At 44.1% G+C, this 13444-nt stretch overlaps 1 protein-coding gene across 1 annotated transcript in view; it reads left to right on the forward strand.

The window, feature by feature from the left end:
• The window catches only part of LOC122640182 (two pore calcium channel protein 1B), a 177460-nt gene that overhangs the window by 116433 nt on the left and 47583 nt on the right, over positions 1 to 13444 (forward strand). The gene's annotated exons all lie outside the window — the stretch shown is intronic.

Genomic DNA, 13444 nt, shown 5'->3' on the forward strand with positions numbered 1-13444 from the left:
TTTTAAAAAATAGTTTTAGAGGAATAGAATTTACCTTAAATAGTGGAAAAAGCTGGATGATGAGCTTAGATGACCCTCCGATGAGTTTACGGCGAAAATCCGACAACAATGTGCTTCAACAATGGCTAGAGTGTTGGATGAGAGCTTGGAAGAGTGGAAGAATAGGCAAAAGACTGAAATTCCTTAGCAAATGCAGCTCTCGGGAAATATGGACCGAAATTTGCGAAATATTGTATTAAAGCCCCCTTCACGTGACACTTTAAGCAAAATATATATTTCGCCGATATCTCACGAGATATCGAGATATTGTCGATATCTCACGAGATATCGCCGATATCTCACGATATCTCACGCAGATATCGACGAAATATGGTATTTTTTCATTTCGACTGATTTGCATCTCGTAAGGTCGAGATATACGAAATTAAGCGATATTTCGCTGAAATATCGCGAGATTTTGAACCATGGATGTAGGAGGCTTCGAGAATAGACTCGATAAGCACCAAACGACTCGCATAAGAGAGAAGTTTGCCTTTCCAAAGTTGAAGCCGTTTCTGATAAGATCCAAGATAGAGCGCAATGATGAGCCGATAATCTGCCGGATCAATGGAAGGCCCAAATATTTCACAGAAGTCACTCAACATCAAGCCACATATACCCTTCAAAGCAGCTTTGACATCGCCAGGAACCCTACCAGGAAGAGAAGGGATTTGAGGGGGCCGATCAAGCCCGTATAAAACTTGAAAATGCTATTCGTGACCTCATTAAATTTCTCTCATTCTTCTTTTGTACACCGAAACCCGTGTCCTTCGAGAATGCCTCTCGTATCGCAGCGCTTCCATCGCTCCGCTTGGTCCTTCATCTCTAACTACTCTCATTCCCCAAATGAGAGGATCTGGTTCCTTTGGGACTCGTCCAAACTTCAGGTTTCCTTATCTCATTCCTCCCCCCAATTCATTCATCTTCTCCTTGTCATCCCCAACTCCTCCCTTTCTTTCTACCTCACTATTGTCTATGCATTTAATCGGCATGTTGACCGGCTCTCCCTTTGGGATGATTTTGCTCTCCTCAAAGTTGGGACTGGCTCTCTCCCTTAGGGAGTGGGTGGAGATTTCAACGTTGTCAGATTTCAATCTGAGAAATTTGGTGGGGGCCCTACTGACTCCCAATCTGTGAATGCGTTCAATGACTGCATTGAAGACTCGGGCATCGATGATCTCCATTGGTTTGGATGCCCCCTTACTTTGCACAACCGTAGAGGGGGAACGGATAGGATTGCCTGCAAGCTGGACCGAATGCTTATTAATGAAGCTTGGCTCTCCTCCTTTCCCCACTCCATTGCCAACTTCCTTACCCAAAGCCTCTTTGACCACAACCCTTGCCATCTTCTTATCCAGCAATATTCTTCCTTCGGGCCAAAGCCTTTCAAATTCTTTGACATGTGGACTTCTCACAACCTTTATCTCCCAACCATTCTAAAGTCCTGGTGTACTCCTGTCCGTTCCCCCTCCCTCCCTCTCATTACTTTTGCCAAGAAGCTTCGCATCACCAAATCTGCCCTCAAATCCTGGAACTCCTCTACCTTTGTCAATATCTCCTCTAGAGTCTCTGCCTGCAGATCTGATCTTGCCAGCGTGCAATCCAGCCTTCAATCGTATCCACACAATCCTTTGTTGGTTGAGGATGAGAGATACCTTTCCTTAGAGCTCTCAACCCTTGCTTCCAATGAAGAAAGCTTCCTGCGCCAGAAATCTCGCATTAAATGGCTAGAACTTGGGGACTCTAACACCGCTTTCTTCCACCGCTCTCTTAAAGCCAGACTTAACTTTAACTCCATTACCCTGCTACCTTGCTCATTGCTTAGGACGGATCCCCCCTCACCTCTGTGTGCGATATCAAGCTGCGGCTGTCTCCTACTTCTCCTCCCTCTTCAACGCTTCCCTTCCCCCCCCCCTCCCCTCTTCCCCCCCACCTTATTAACAAATTTGTTCCTTCTTCCCTGGCCAGTTCCCTCCTTGCCATCCCTTCTGATGATGAGATCTCTAAAGCCATCCTTTCCCACAAGTCCAACAAGGCCCCTGGCCCCTGGCCCCGATGGATTCAGTATGGGTTTCTTCCTTAGCTGTTGGGACCACATAAAAAAGGACCTTATATTGGCTGTTCGCAGCTTCTTCTTTAACCCTAGCTAGCTTGCCCAGGTCAATCAGACATTCCTCTGCCTCATCCCTAAAAAAGATGGTGCCTCCTCCTTATCTGATTTCCGTCCTCTCTTTGTGCAACCTCCTCTACAAGTTCATTGCGAAGATCCTGGCTAACAGAATCCAGCTTGTCATTCCTTCCTTGGTCAGCCCCAATCAATCTGCCTTTATTTTAGGTAGAAGCATTGCAGGCAACATCATTCTCTGCTCTGAAGTTGTGCGTGGTTTTGACAGAAAATCCCATTTGCCCGCTGCCCTAATGAAGATTGACCTTCATAAAGCCTTTGACTCCCTTAGGTGGGACTTCATCTGTGAAGTGTTATCTCAAATAGGCTTTCCCCCCGCGTTCATCCGCTAGATTTTTGCCTGCATCTCCTCCCCCTCTTATTCCGTTATTGTGAATGGCTCCCCTGCTGGCTTCTTCAACTCCAAAGTTGGGATTCGCCAAGGCTGCCCTCTTTCCCCCTTCCTCTTCTCTCTGGCTTTGGAAGTCCTCTCCAGGAGTATTCAAGCCAAATCGGACCTCCATCTCATCTCCCCTATCCCCAAGTGCAAACAACTCAACTTCACCCACCTCGCCTTTACTGATGATCTTATGATTTTCTCTAAAGCTTCCCCCTCCTCCATCTCGGCCATCATGTCCTCCCTCCACCTTTTCGAAAATCTCTCTGGCCTCCGCATCAACCTCCTCAAATCCAAACTCTTTCTCTACGGTGTTCCTGTCTCTGATAGACACACCCTTCTCTGCCTCACGGGCTTTTCTCTAGGCTCCCTCCCTGTGAAATACCTCGGTCTCCCCCTCATCCCTGCTAGGCTCTCTAGCCATCACTGCACCCCCATGCTCGACATCATTCTCAAGAGGCTTCAGCTTTGGAAAGGCAAACTTCTTTCCTATGCGGGCAGGCTCGAGTGTATCAGATTGGTTCTCCAATCTTCCTATATCTATTGGTCTGGCATCTTTGGCCTCCCCAAAGCCACGATCAAGGCTATGGAAACCCTCTTCTGTGCCTTCCTTTGGAAAGGAAAAGAAACCACCAAATTCCTTCACCCCATCAGCTGGAAATCTATCTGCCTTCCCAAGTCTAAAGGCGGGTTTGGCATCCGCCGCATCCGCGACTCCAATACCGCAGGTATTCTCAAGCTCATTTGGAAGATCTCTTCCAAACAGGACTCCATTTGGGTTTAGTGGGTTTACTCCCATCTTCTCAAATCTGACTCCATCTGGGCTGCCCCCACCCCCTCGGACTGCTCTTGGGTCTGGCGTAAGATCCTCTCTCTCCGGCCCTTAGCCCTCAGAGCCACTTCTTCCTCCATCGCTGATGGCTCTTCCATTTCCCTTTAGCTTGACCGCTGGCACCCCATTGGAGTCCTCTATAATTCCTTTGGGGCTCGTTCTATCTACTCCTCTGGTATCCCCAAGTCTGCCCCCCTCTCTTCCATCATGTCTCTTGGATCTTGGTCGCCTCCCTCTCCAGTCCCCCCAATCCTCAACCAGATCTGGCACTCCCTTCCCTCCCCTTCGCCCCTTGCGGACAAGGTCATTTGGCTCCCCTCCTCGAATGGCCTTTTTAGCTTTAAATCTGCCTGGAACTTTGTTAGGCCTCACGCCCCTACTGCCACTGGCATCAGCTTGTCTGGTTCAAAGGCCACATCCCTCGCCATAGCTTCCTAGCCTGGAGAGCCCTGAACCTTTGCCTCCCAACTCAAGTTTTTCTCCTGCACCGGAGAATCAATGTCCCTACCTCTTGCATCCTTTGTTGGAATGGGGTTGAAGACATTGACCACCTTTTCTTTGATTGCCCCTTCACCTCCACCATCTGGAAAAAGGCCCTCTCTTCCATCTGGCCTCGCAGCAGAACCCCCCTCCCCTTTGCCAGAGAGTGGCATTGGCTGGTCATGACCTTCTCCAGAAGCTCTATCTGTGACACTATAGGTAAACTTGTGTTTGGTGCTGCCCTTTATCACATTTGGATGGAGAGGAATTTCAGGAGATGGACCTCCAAATCTAGATCTTTTGACCTGATTTGGAAAGCCATCTCTTTGGATGTCTCCTCTAAAATCCAGCTTCTCCCTCACAAGAGGTTTTTGGACACCCCAAGGAACAGGCATATTGTAAATTCCTGGGGCTTAGATAGTGCTCTTTTGCTGCCCCCTCCCCCCCCCCCCTAGCTGGGTTCGGGGCTTTTCTCTTCCCCCTCCCCCCTCTTCTCCCCCCTTGTATATCCCCCCCCCCTCTTTCCTTTTCGCCCCCCTCGGGCTTTGGTATTATATTTTTTATTCACCAAAAAAAAAAACTTGAAAATGCTACAAACAGTTCATGATAGACTCAAAAGAGGTGATGGAAGCCTTGGAGAAGATCATGAGGTCATCCACGAACGCCAAATGAGAAAGCTTGAGAGCTTTGCATTTTGGAATAGGGGAGATGAGCTGCTGATCTGTGCATAATTGGATTTCCCTGGATAGGATTTCCAAAGCTAAAGTGAAGAGGTAGGGGGAAAGAGGGCAGCCTTGACGCACACCAACAGTAGAGGCAAAGTAACCTGCGGGGCTGCCATTAACAAGCACAGAGAACCTGGGGGTGGAGATGCAGCAATGAATCCAATGAATGAAGGCCGAAGGGAACCTCATCTTGATCAAGACTTTGGCTATAAAATCCCATCTCATAGAATCAAAGGCTTTATGGATATCAATCTTCATAAGAGCAGCAGGGGAATGAGTTTTCCTTTCAAAACCTCAAACAACTCATTGCACAGGAGGATATTGTCAGAGATACTCCTACCTGGGATGAAAGCAGACTGGTTTTCACTGACAAGAAGATCCACCACAGTCTTGAGCCTGAAAGCAAGGATCTTAGCTATGAACTTGTAAATCAGGTTGCAAAGGGCAATGGGCCTGAAGTCGGTCATCACAGAAGCTCCCTCTTTCTTAGGAATGAGACAAAGAAAAGTGTGAATCACCTCAGAGATCTGGTTGGGGTTGAAGAAAAAACTTCTAATGGCTTTGATGAGGTCATCCTTGATGATATCAGCTTGATAGAATGAATTGCAGTCATAATTTCCTCCTCATTGGGAATAGCACTAAAAGACTGAATGAGCTCATTTGGAATGAACTTGTTGAGCACATTATCAAGGATTTGTTCAGTCTCATCCAGTGAACCCGATAAGAGATTCTTGAAGTAGTTCACGGCCATGTCTTTGATATCATTCACATTAGTGATTGGAGAACCATCAGGAGCATCCAACTGAAGAATGGAATTGTAGTTGGTTCTAGATTTCAAGGAGCGATGGAAGTAGGCTGAGTTAGAATCCCCCTGTTCCAGCCACTTGATCGTGGACTTTTGCTTCAGGAAACCTTCTTCTTGATTGAGGAGCAAAGCTAATTCAAGGGCAGCAGCCTTTTCATCGGCAGCCAATTGGATATTGAGATTATTCGATTGGATTTGCAGCTGAATATTTGCAAGCTTGTCCTTGCAGTCCTGAACATTTTGAGCAACATTGCCAAAGGTGCTAGCATTCCAGACTTTGAGGGCCGATTTCACATTCCTGAGCTTTCTTGCCAAAGCTAGGAGAGGGGAGGAGAAAGCTTGGACAGGCTTGTCCCAAGCATTCTTGACAGTGATCAGAAAAGAGGGGTGGGAGGACCACATGTCAAAGTATTTAAACAGCTTTGGACCAAAGGATTTATAAGGTTGAATGATAAAGCTATGGGGCTGTGATCTGATATACCAGGAGAGTCAAAATTTGCAAAGGAGGATGGGAAGGAGGACAGCCAAATTTCATTCACTAAAACCCGATCCAATTTGCAGTCTATTCTGGAAAGACCAGCTCTTTCATTGCTCCAGGAGAAGGGGGGACCTGTCCAACGGAGATCATCCAAACCCAAGTCGTCGATACAATCATTGAAATCAGCCATTGATTCAAGGTCCAGGTGATCCCCTCCCTGTTTTTCAAATCCAAATCTGATGACATTAAAATCACCACCGATGCCCTAGGGGAGAGAGCCTATGAGGCTAGCAAGGCTGCGGAGATCAGACCAAAGAGACTGTCTCAGAACAGGGCAATTGAAAGCATAAGTAACAGTGAAGAAGAAAGAAAATTGGTTTAAGCAATCCAAGAAGTTTAGGTGGATGAATTGGGCTGAAGAGGAGACCAAGGAGATTTTGATTTTAGAGGGATCCCAAAGCACCCATATACGGCCATCAGGATGGTGAGAAAAATTGGATAAGAAGGACCAGCCGAGAGCAATGGAGTTGGAGATCTTAGCAGCATTTGGTTCTTTGACATGGGTCTCAAGCAAGCAGCAAAAAGTAGCTTTAAGTTGACGGATTTGGGAGCGAACGGCAGCATGTTTACAAGGGGAATTGAGACCCCGAGTATTCCACACAAGGCTTAGATTCATTGAAGCAGATTGGAGGATTGCAACTCAGTCCCGAGAAGCCGGGACATGACGCTGGCGCTACAGGAAGCAGAGGAGCTATGGTGCCGCTGGTTGTAGGAGGAGGCAGGGGGATTTAAGCTTGCAGAGGCCAAAGGAGCAAGGGAGTTGCAGGGGTTATTGGTAGGAGGGGAAGCGGGTAGGGACAAAGGAGAAATCAGGCAATTAGGCACTGGATCAGGCAAACGGGTACCCAACCCAGATGGGTTAAGAGGAGAAATGGGCAAGAAAGAGGAGTGGGCCCCAGAAAAGGAGACAGACGTGGACTTCTTTGATTTTTTTTCTTCATCTTCTCTTTCTTGCCTTTCTTTTTGGATTTACCTGTTTTAGGGGAGGGCATATTGGGGAATTGGGAAATAAGAGATGGAGAAATGGACAAAATAGGGGACTGATCCATCAAAAGAGAAGATGGGAGATTGTCATTAAATGGGAATTTTCGGGAAGAGGAGGGGAAAGTTGGGAAGCAGGTGGGCAAACCAGAGGATTGACGAGAGCACTCGCAGAGGAGGGGCCTGCAACCGGAGGCAGAACCTGCAAAGTCGACGACAGATCGCAAGGAAGAGGATCTTCCGCAGAGATTGCAAGGTAGGCATCACCAGGAGGAGGATCTTCCTCAGAGATGGCATGGCAGGTATCACCAGCTATAGAAGACATGCGAGATCGACTGCGGGGAACAGCAGAATCAATGATCTGCTCAGAGCAAGTGCCAGGATCCGTAGGTATGGCACCCTCTAAAGTTGCAAATCGGTTTTTACCGATGGGTAAAGAGGGGAGTCTAGAATACTGCCTTGGCTGACCTCATGGACATTTCGGTGCCGGCGGTGAGCTCTCGAGCGAGTACATCCTCTGGAATGGAGAGATTCCAAGAGTTGGGGGTGCTCAGAACTTGGCTCAGGGGCAGTCTCCGATGGGCGAGAAGGGTCAGATGGAGCACAAAGGCTGGAATCATGCCCAAATTTCTTGCAGAACAGGCATTGAGGAGGTTTCTAATCAAAATGAACTTCCTGTTCAAACGAGTGTTCGTCTCCATCGTTCATAGTGATGAAAGTTGGCAAGGGTTCATCTGCAGAAACTTCTACGCAAATGCGAGCATAAGCTAAGCGCAGCTTTCTCATAGTATGCATGTCCGAGAACAATGGTTTCCCCAGCACCGATCCCACTACACTGAGGCCATCTGTACACCAGAAGTGGAGGGGAAGCCCAGGGAGTGAAACCCAGAGAGGAATGGAAGAGAGGTCTACACGGCGTAGTTGTAGGTGCCGATGCCACTGCCGAAGAAAAATGGGTTTCTTCCCAACTTGCCATGGCCCACCTTCAAGTACACGGTTCTTGTCATTTTCATCAGAGAACTTGAAAATAAAAAAACCATTATCCAGTAGAAAGATATCAAGAGTGCCAAGAGTTTTCCATTGCCGAGAAAGTGAGGATTTGACGATATGGAAGGAAGGTCTGGAGCCAAGAAAGTGACCAACTAAGCAGGATTCCCAAACCTTGGCTTCATCGTCCAGAGCACCAGAGGGGCACGAAGCTATTTTAGAAGACCCAACAACTAAAGGAGCTACAAAGTGTAGAGGGAGTCCTTCAGTCGAGGGGGAGGAGATGGGAGGGGAGTTGAAGAAAGAGCTCCGCTGAGGAGGTTCAGAAGGAAGGACAAAAACAGTAGAAGGGTCGGGGATTGGTGGAGGAGAGGGAGAAGGCATTCTGCTGGCAGGAATAAGAGAGACAGGTTGCCGGAGAGTGCAGGTTGCCAGATTAGAAGGGTTCACATGTTGCCGGAGAAGAAGGGTTCACAGTCTTTTTTTGACCTGTAAGTTGCAGCCTTTTGTTGATACAGAATTACTCCAAAATCGCAGAAACACGAAAAAATTGTTTCCGACTCAGAAACAATAGTTTGGAACAGAAACGTTGCCATGCAGAGCCTAAGTTGCTTCATCAACTGACTAATAGACAAAAGATTAAGAGGCATTTTTGGAACATGAAGAACATTAGATGATGAAAGCATAGAAGATATTGGGTCTCCGTAGAGTAAAGGAAGCTAACATTGCAGGTATCATCAAACTTATCTGCAAAATAGTGTCTAGACAGAAAAGTATTTGGACTGATTGGGTATACACAAGATACTTAAAATCAGAAGCCATTTGGACTGTCAATTGCCCATTAGATGCATCTTGGGCTTGGAGGAAAATTTTCAAGTATAGACACCTTGTTAAAGACACCATTCGATCAAGTATTGATGATGGATGTGATTTATTTGTGGCTTGAAAATTAGCATCCAAATGGTGTCCTCATTTCTAGATACGGTGTTCGAATCAGGTATGATGTTGGTTCAGATAGGTTGGCCGTTGGCCAAGGTTTCTTCTATTATTCGAGATGTGGAATTTGATTTCCAGGGCCTAATACTTCCAATAGCTTAATTGAAATTTGGTCTAATCTTCCTTCCGCATTGGTAAGGCCCTGATGGAGTGGTGATTTAGTCTTATGGCTTGCAAATTCTTCAAAGAAATTCACCTTTGCCTCTACTTGGAATTTGATTAGATCAAAATCAGTCCCTTGACATAGGATTGTCTGGTTCAGTTCAAACATTCCTAGGCATAGTTTTACTGTTTGTCGGGCTTTGACTCAATCTCTTCCTACCTTGGAGTTCCTTCACAAGAGAAACCTTTCCAGCCTAACAAGGAAGTCAGCGCGTTGAGATTTGAGAACATTGATGTCAGAAGAAAGTGGCTGATGGACATTGAGTTCCTCCCACATACCTTTAAGTGTACTGTAGTAGTCACCAACTGACTTCCCATTCTACTTGAAGGAGAAAACTTTTCATACAAGTCATATATTCTGCACATATTTTTGTCTCAAGAGTTCTCTTTCAGTTCATCCCAAACACCCTTTTGTTGGATTTAACCCGATGGTGCAGCGGAATCGGATCGGGTCACATATTTTTCGTTTAGATCCAAGAGATGGAGAAGCAATTTCAAAACAATTCATGGTTACCTTAGAGTCGCAAACATAACTCTTCCTATAGATAATAGGTCTTCCAAACTTGTGCAAACTTGGAGATTGAAAATTTGCTCAACACTTTGAAGCTTGAAATCAATCCTTGCTAGTTGAAGTAGAACACAAATCACCAAAAAAACCTTGAGTTCCAAAACTCAAGTTTCACTCCTTGCACACACCACCACAAGAGAGGGGAGAGAGGAGAAATTGTGGGAGAGGGAGAGGAGCCACACCAAAAAACGTTGGAAGCTCCTCCCCTCTTGCCTTTTTATAATTTTTAGTGAGCTATTGGTCTCATGGTTGCCTTCCATATTGGTTTTTTGGCCAACCTGCTATTTTGGTGATTTAGTGAATCTCTACTTTTTGCAACTCCAATTTGCTACTAAAGTTGAAGACAGAGAATCTCAAAAAGGAATATAATCTTTCTAATTTATGGTTTGTGAGATATTCTCATAATATCTCTTGCCATAATATAAAAAGATAATCTACCATAAATATATTATTCTCCCATGTGATGCCATGTGTCCAATAAACTCTTTTACTTGCACACAAGCCCTTCCACTTTCCTAATATCCCATGATGAACTATAGGGTATGTACTTTAAAGCTATTTATCCCCAATTCATCATGTACATTGATTAAGAGAATATGTGATAGTGATCGGACGGCCGAAAAAAACTTCGAAATAAAAAATTCAATATACTAAATATAATAATTTTTATATTAAAATAAATTCTCAAAACATTTCGAATAAACACTGGATCCAGATTTTATGTCCGACCAATCACTGACTTTCTCTCTCCTAGATATTCCTCGTAAACGGGTAGTTGATTCCATGTTGAGACTCCTCTTTGCTTACAATGCAGGATCACGAATCCAGTGTACCGGTTTATAGTCCTAACGGACATCAACCATTGTCTTACCAAAATCCGTAATGCCACACTGCAACAAATGGAATCTCTCAGGTCAAAGGGTCATCGAGTGGCGGGTAAGTATATCAGTCACACAACTAGTAGCACTACATATGATATACGTACCAGATTCATATCTACATACGTTCTCGACGTGTACCCACATCCATGCACTGAAATCACCATTTCTATTGACATGCGATATGGCGACCATATAAACGGGATGTCCAGTCCCGTCCCCAATCGAGACCAATTTTAGGTTAACACCTATGGAACATTCTTATAAACCCAAATAAAATAAGAAAATATTAAATTCAATAATTTAATAATTCGGGTTTGATGGACACCCACTTCCAACACCTTTGTGGTCTTGTGAAACATGACATTAGCAGCCATGTTGGGTTCCATGCTGTTCCAGAGCCAAAAGAATAATGTGACATTATCAGATTGCCAATCTGTATAATTATCTTTAGTGGGAGCAGGTGGAGTCATTGTTAAATACTGCATCTTCCGTTTGGCTGTGATGTAGACTTCTACTGCCCAAAGAAGGTAATTGGAAGCACCATTCAACTTAATAGAGGCTATTTGGACATTAACATTTTCTACAGGAGACTTGGATTCTGCCATTAGTTTGTGAAACAAACAGAAATATAATGCACCTGAAAGTGGCAGAGAGGATCAAGCCTTAAGCTGTTAAACCAAGGGCCAATACTGTCCTAAATCAACAATGCAATTGAAGAACCAAACTGGCACGCTGGAAGGTAAACCAAGGGCCAATACTGCCCTAAATTAATCACTGAAGTTGAAGAACCAAAGTGTAGTATACTTAGGCAAATTATTCTGCCACTGAAATAACAAAACAGAGTGCTGCAGAGTATTAGGAGATTTCCCAATGCAGCAACCAATCAGGGCTCAGATCAGGCCCAATATGAGATCAAAGGATCTATCTGAGATGGTCTTCAAAAGCCCTCAATAATCAAAGAGATCCAGGGACCTGATCAGAAGTAATTACAAAAATTAATGTTGCCTGAAATTGTAGGTGTTAAACACCACAGCCAAGAGAGAGAACCAATTACTTTGCAACCAAAACTTTGATCAGCCTCCAGCCAAGGTTGAATGACATATATAACGCAAGCTTGAATGCCTTAAAAAAGTAGTATGATGGGTAGATTGGGAGTAATCAACCAATCAAAAAGTACCAAATTCCATAAAAAAAGAGTCTACCGCCAGCATTCCTTGATGATTAGCAACAATGGAAGACAGAGAGGAACTTCATAGCAATAAGTAATCCTTGTTTTTCATTATCTTAGCAACTAGGGTTTCAATCAAAATCCTTGTACAGCATTGGTTCCTGTGGACCACAAAAGAGAATCCCAGAGAAGACTCTCAATATGAGAAGAAGATGAGAATCACTAGATCTTAATGGTCTGATTCCATGTGAGAATATCCAAGCAACAAAACCAGCAGTAATGGAAGATAAGAGAGAGAGAGAGAAGAGGAAGAGAAACCTAGAGAGAAGAGAGAACCACCCCCGGTTGAGCTGTGAGCAGAATACTCAACCGTGGGCTACTTGATTTTATTTATAATTAACTATGCCAAGTACAAACTGACTTGCAAGACTTAGATAATAATAATTCCCAAAACACCCCTTACTAATGCTTATAGGCAACATGGATGCCATATTAATGCAAGTTTGATATAATTATTCTAGTAGTGACCTAATATGAAAAAACCAACATATAAGAACCAAAGCAAAGATATTATATAAACATATCCATAAAAAAAAAAAAAATCAAAGCAACAAAAATAAATCAGCATAGCAAGGCCTTGAGCTTGACAAATATGCGGGGATCAATGATTTCACCACCTCATCAGTTTTGTTCATGTCTCCCATCTCATGTTAGAACCGCCTTACCATGACTAAACAAAGGAGATTAAATGACCTTTATGCCTCCTCTTGCTTGATATGACAGGATGATGATTCTGTTGTGTGCCTATTATTGAAGATCTCATGTTTCATTACCAACTAGACACTTTATAGGGGGAACTGACGTAAAGGAGGGGGAAGGGGTTGATGGTCACATTATTGCTCTCAATTCAGTTGGACCCAACTTATAATTGATTGCACTCCAAAATTTTCCCCTTTTCCTTCATCTGGTGCCTTCTAAGCTTCAAGCATGGTTGGTGATAGCAGGAAAGGGTTCATTGAGTTGCCGTTCCACTTTCTGAACTATCAGAAAAATCTGCTGGTTGCTTGATCAAAACAGCCATATGTTATCTTTTTAAAATGTCATAATATTTATTTTTTGGTACTGAAAATAATAATAGCCATAATGAAAAAAATAATAGCCAACTAACCATTCATCCAAACTTGTCAAAATAGATCCAGATAGAGATGATCTTGAGACCTTTCCAGATTTCCTATTTCTGAAAGATATTAGGCGTAAACAGTTGAAACCTGACTGGAATTCCTAGAATCATGACACTTAACAATTTTCCTAGATTAAGATCGGGGCTAAGAAATTTGATTAATTTTTAAATAATCATGACATTGATTACAAATTTCCTGAATTCAATTGGTTTTAAAAGTTCTGAAATTTTAACGGCTTTATAAGATCTATGCCAATACGTTAGGGAAACAACCTGCAACACAGAATCCACTTCTTTTAGAGCCTTAGTTGAGTGCCCCTGTTTTGTTGGCACATCGTCTGCCCCTTTTCTTTAGATTATCTCTTATTCTTTGAAAAAAGGAAACTTGGTATCCTCTGATTGACCATAAGAGATGATAGAGTCATTGTTCCCAGTATCATTCGTTCATCATTGTCATCCTTGCACTTGAGAAGAGGGTGGAGGGGGGAGAGAGAGAGAGAGAGACAGAGAGCAGGCGGGTAGGGGAGCTGAGATTTCCAAT

Source organism: Telopea speciosissima, chromosome 9 (assembly GCF_018873765.1).
Source record: "Telopea speciosissima isolate NSW1024214 ecotype Mountain lineage chromosome 9, Tspe_v1, whole genome shotgun sequence".
Taxonomy (NCBI): Eukaryota; Viridiplantae; Streptophyta; class Magnoliopsida; order Proteales; family Proteaceae; genus Telopea; species Telopea speciosissima.